We start from the raw sequence: 6000 nt of genomic DNA, 5'->3' as shown, positions 1-6000 counted from the left end.
GTCAACAGAACACAGAGGTGCCTTTACTCCTTCTGTGCCAGAGTTCACTTTTCCGTTGTCTGTTGCTTTAATGAACTAGGAAGTGCATGAAATGGACTGGCATGATGACAATGGCAATATTAGGAGGTGATTAAAAACCAGTCAGTCATCATTTAACCCTTAGTTTCTGTAAGACGCAAGGTAACCCTTTAGGGAGACTGGGCATATCTCCGTTTCTGCCTTACTGTTTTCTCCTTAGGGGGCCTTAACTGGGAATATAAGAAGTGTAACCTCCAATGCTTTCTGAAATACACTGTTCTTTCTTCAGAATTCACTATGTATATTGAATATTTGAAAGGAAAAAAGTAAGCACTTTTAAAGTAGACCATCATAAGCAAAAATCTGTCTTTGATAGTTTTTGGTTTAGGGTTACTGTGTAGAACTTTGTCAGGATCCGAAGTAGTTCTTTTCTTTATTGCTGTTGAGTATCACCTAGGTTCCGCCCTGTGATCTGGTTGTGACTGGCAGCACGGCGACTAGGGTTTGCAGGTGGAGGATGAGTTCTGCACTCATACTATATTTGAGAAAGAATCCCATGGAAAAGTTAATTAATATCAGAAAGCAGGTAAAGGGTTTAAAAACCAGGGTTCATTTTTTAATCAGCTATTTTACTTTTAGAATTTAGGAAATAGCCCACCTGTGAAGAAGGGAAGTCAGCAAGATGGAGCTTGTGCTTTGAAATCCTTCAGCTGGTGATTCAGCTGGAATTTTCCTGGGTCACTGAAGTTTTATTGCATCTCTTAAATTATCAGCAGATGGAAGAAAGACTGTCAGGAAAAGAGGAACATAAGGTCAAGTGAGCCGTATCAAAGACCATCTAGGGCAATATGATGGCCAAGGTTAGTCTTTACAATTCAGAGGTAGAATGAAGTTGTAAGACCTTAAAGCAAGGCTCAGCTTCTGCTTGCACCTGTATATGTAAGGCTTTGTATAAAGTCTGGCAGTACTTTTGGCCTCAGTAACAGTTGAAAGAGACCTTCAGCCTCACTAAAACAGATCTTATTTTGGGAGGCTCATATATAATATAACCAGGCACAGATAACGCAGAGAGGTGATAGATGTCTCTGTAGTTGCCTCTCATTTCAGCACAGAGGGTCTCTGACACCTTTACCTGTTGTGAATTAAGTGTTAAAAGATTGAAACTGCAGGAGCAGTGAGGTAATCCAGTGACAACAAAGTTGAAAGAGTTTTTTCTTGATCTGGCATTCAACTACTAATGAGAACTGTATCTCAGACTCTAACAAGCTTTAAAGGCTATCTGTTTTCGGGTTTGTCAGTAATCTCAAAACTGGTTTTTGGCAGAAACTGTTGCTCTTCCTTTTTTACCTGCTTGTTTCTCCTTAAAAAGTTTAGAATCAGTGATGATATTGCTCAGCTGTGCAGTTCATCCCATGAGTTTTGAGTAATATAAACTTGGTTAAACATACATTCAGGAATTCTAATCATAGTTTATATCAGAATTCTAAGAGCCTAGGTGATAAGCAGATATTTACATGCTTTTTGGTGACATGATTTTGTTCTTGATGATTCAACTTTGTCTTAACTATATGTTCATTTATTTCTACTTTTTACCCTCCCTTATTGTTATTAAATGTGTTTCTCTCCAGTTTAGCCAGTAGTCCTTGACGATTCAAATAGAGGTGGTCCAAACTCTCTCACCGAGGAATGTGAACTTCTTTTCTCTAACACTATTTACAAAACTATGTACCTACCCAGTGATTTGCTTCTGAAACTTTTTCTTTCTATAGAATATAAGATCTATGGTGGGAAACATTTCATCATTCCCAGTTTATAAGTTATAGATTTATTCAGAGAACTGTCACATAAAGCAGCAGTTGTAATAACTGCACATCTACATTCCTTGTATGAATGTGATAAATTTTGAGAGACTCCACAAAGGATTTTAGTTCGGTATAACGGATGTTTTTCTTAAAAGAAGGTGTTACTATCAATGTCAGTATTTGCATATGCATAAAATTTGTCAATGAGATTCAATTACTTCTTTCTTCTAAGATGTCTCAGCATCCTATATTTCCTCCAAGGTAAGTATGATTTCATTCTGTACCATGTCAAATTATGTTTCTAATCTAGGCCAACAAACTGTGTAAGAATACCTTTTTTCTGCTAATGGAGAAATGAAATCTTTACTAATTCTTGACTAGAAATTATTTTGCTTTTACTTGAATTTTTTAGTTGGTTGTTTTTTTGTTTGTTTTTAGTGTTGACATTTTCTGTGCAGCAGGAAATCTCCAGTTCTCAATCAAACATACTTGCATGCTCTAACAGCAATTGGTAGCTCTTTCAGAACTAAGGAAGTTAGCTTTGTTTAAAAGCAAGATCTGTAGCTGTCAGTGGAAATTATTCTCCAGCAGCAGAAGTTAAGGAAAATGAAATAACTGTAGTAAATTAACTCAAATTTAAGAAATCTGTACTTGGATGTTGTCTGATTGCAATTCCTTTTTCCTACGAGCTAACTGAAATCTTTATGTAATTGCCACTAACACAGGAGTCTCAACTCATATTGTTTGGCTCTTAGCTGCATGTCTTCTAATTTCTTTTCAATTCTAGTCAGAAACCCTGTTGGCATTTTAAGAGATTTGCAGCCTCTAGCAGTCATATTATACAGAACAAGAGGAAGAGTCTGTGCTTGGTCTTCTGTTTAGCAGGAAGGCTGTCTTCAACAGAAGTGCTCCACTGCTATTGCTTTGGCAACATATCATTACAATCAGTATCATTTGTTCCATGCTTTTTCAGCATCTGTGAAGCAGCAGCTGGTTACTGCTTTCTTCATCATCAAAGTGCTTTCAAGGACATTGGACTAGAAACTTCTAGGAGAATTTTATTAGTTTACAAACACAAGAATATCAGTATTTTAATGTTGGTTTCAAGTGTAGGTCAAGTAAAATGTTAAGAAATATCGGGAAAGGCTCATCCCCCATGGAAATGTATGTGTTGATCAAATTTGAAAAGTCTTTTTGGAAGAAACAGTGCTTTCTTCCTAGAATTTTGATGACTTTTTTTTTTTTTTTTTCCTAGGGATAAATAACTATAAATAAAATTGGTCCCTTTAAATCTTCATGTTGACAAAAATGTCTGCATTTAATAGACTTCGCTCCTGGGATTGACACAGCTTTAACACAAATAAATTTCCTTCAAACAGAAATCTAGGCACATTCTGGCCACCTCTAATCCTTCTGCGGCATTAAACATCTGCAAGTTCCACTTAACTGATAGTCACTAGCCTACATTTCACTTCAGTGAAGTCTGGCAATAGAAGCAAACAGATTTGGGCATCTTGATTTAGAAGACACCATCCTATTGGCATGTCCCTTGCTTATTTGGTCATACATGTAAGTGGGATTGCATTTTTATGTTAAATTTATGAATAAATGCTTCATGAAGGGACAGTTGTCTTACTAATCAGTAAATTCTTTTCAGTAATAATTCAACATAAACCTGGGGCAAAGAAGATCCAGAATGATCAATACTTAAATGTTTTAAATAGGTAAGAAATGGTGGTAAAGGCCCCATGGCACATAAGAATATTATATCGTCTCTGTGTCATATTCTTCAGTTACTTAAGATCAACTCATTGTGGATGTTAACAGTAGCAAGGTCTAATACAATCAAATATATAGCTAAAATAACTTGATAATATCTTAAGATGAGATCTGTGTGCTATTTGTTATAATTACATATGCAAATTAATTTTTGCTTTCGAGGTTCTTTTAGAATGGGTGAGACTGGTGATTTTGGAGAAAGGCATAGCAAACTTTGTGTTCGTATTTTTCCATCAACATACTGTTGAAGTATCTGTAATTCCATTACACTTCCTTTGGTAAATATAAATCCAAGGAAGTACTTTAATTAGCTACTGTAATTTCCCCCCTAGAACCTCATTTATTCTCTTCTGTTATTGAAAAATCATAGAATGGTTATGGCGGGAAGGGACCAACCTCTGTTCACAAAGCAGGGTTACCGACAGCACAGTGTTCAAGACCATTCCTAGTTGTGTTTGAATATCTTGAACTTGTTCTGGTGTTTGACTATTCTCACAAAAAAAATGGTTTTTTTTTTCTTATGATTGGGTATAATTTCCTTAATTTTACATTCCATTAACTCTTTTCCCTTCACTGGTTGTCACTGAAAATAGTCTGGCTCTTTCTTCAATACCGCCTCGCATCTGATATTTATACACACTCATGAGATCTCACCTGAACCTTTCTTCTCATGGTTAATAGTCCCAGATCTCTCACCTTCATCTCTTATGTCAGAAATTGGAAATATTTTTGGATAGGTGAGAAAACCATCTTTTATATCTTTGTAATAAAATTCTAAAGTTTATTCAACTCCCTTATTAGGATCCAACTCTCTTATTGTTAGGATCAGCATTTACACCACTGCTGATCCTAACAACAGGACATTCTTCTCCCCCTCCTCGCCTATTAAAATATCTCCTGTGTCCTCTGCATGTTTCTTAGTGTGTAATATGAAAGGATATGTCTAATCATCAACTACTGCTCATTATAGATAGAAAATTTAAAAAATTACAGTAAGTTTAAGGTGTAGTGATTGGAACTAATATTGTGGAATACTAAGGTACGTTTATTTAGTAGGTCTATTCCGCTTTTGATTTCAGCCACTAGGAGGTGAAAGTGGTCCTTTCACATAATCAGTGCTAAGAATAGGTCTTGCTCAGTGCCTTTTTTATCCCTCCACCATTTGGTAGAATAGCAATATATTGTGTTTGGTTTCTCTTTTATAAGTCTTCCTTAGTGTTTGTGGCTCACCGTAGTCACACAATAATTTCCTCTTGGTTGATAATCTGCTCTTCTCTCCCTCAAAATGGTCTAAAACATTTCCTCCCTTTGCCTTTTCCAGTATTTCTGCCTGACTTTAAAAAAAAAATCTCCAAGCTGGCCTTTCCAAATTGGCAGCCTGGTCACTGTAGCCCTGAAATCCATTGAAGCCAAATGCTTTAGGGCCACTTGAATTCAGGGAATTGAAATTGCCTGGTAAATGCCAAGATCAAAGGTTATTCAACAGATGTTGTGAGGACATCACCTCTGATTTTTGGCTCGTCAAATTTTTCACTGTTTTTTAATACTTATGAAATTGATCTTTAATTTAAGTGAATTAAAATTCCAGCAAAACTACTGACAGAAGCTATCCATGTTTTTTCCTATTTTTTTTTTCAGCAATACTATCAGATTTCTAAGTAGCTTTCCTTCTTCAAAATTTCTCTACCCTGAATTATTTGTAACTTCCTATGATAAATATTCCTCAATTGCAGTGCTAAACGATGCAAGTTTGCACTCCTGTCTTCTCTCTGCTCTGTCGTCCAACAGATAAATATCAGTGAGGGTCAAGAAATGTGATCTCAACTGAAAAAGACCAGAGAAAAGGCATTTCATCAGGCTTGAATGCAGTAGCAAGTGCTAAATGATAAGATTTTTACTGTAATTCAGGTGCTTACTTGGAGATGTCTCATTCTGGTCAAGCTACGTAGAATCTCAATCTGCAGAAATGTATAAGAGGCTTTCAGTCTCTTTCTTGCAAGTTTTTGCACCCGCAAATGGAAACATAAAAAAATCAACATCAGAACCATTTACTTTTTCATTGAAATATGCCTTAAAAAGAACCATTCTTTAATGCAAGATAGAAATAAATAATAAAATACATGATTATGACATAAATCAAGGTATTGTGGTTTCATAAGGACTGAGGATTAGGGATACTGCGTCTTCATTTTTTTCCCCCATTGATTTGAAAATGAAGATATATGAACTCCATATCTTTTTACTGTTGATACATTCCTTCACATTCTGATAGTAACTGAAATGAGGTTACTTAACCATATCCCTGCCATATGTTTTCAGGGAACATGGCAAGGACAAAATAATGTACTAAGAACTTTCTGTTTCTTATTCTTGAAGTGTAAAATATGTAGCAGATTATTAG

This window comes from Pezoporus wallicus, unplaced genomic scaffold (genome assembly GCF_028554395.1).
Source record: "Pezoporus wallicus isolate ANWC-B61680 ecotype Strahan unplaced genomic scaffold, APGP_CSIRO_Pwel_v1 contig_2871, whole genome shotgun sequence".
In the NCBI taxonomy this organism is placed as follows: domain Eukaryota; kingdom Metazoa; phylum Chordata; class Aves; order Psittaciformes; family Psittacidae; genus Pezoporus; species Pezoporus wallicus.
This window is presented reverse-complemented; position numbering follows the sequence as displayed.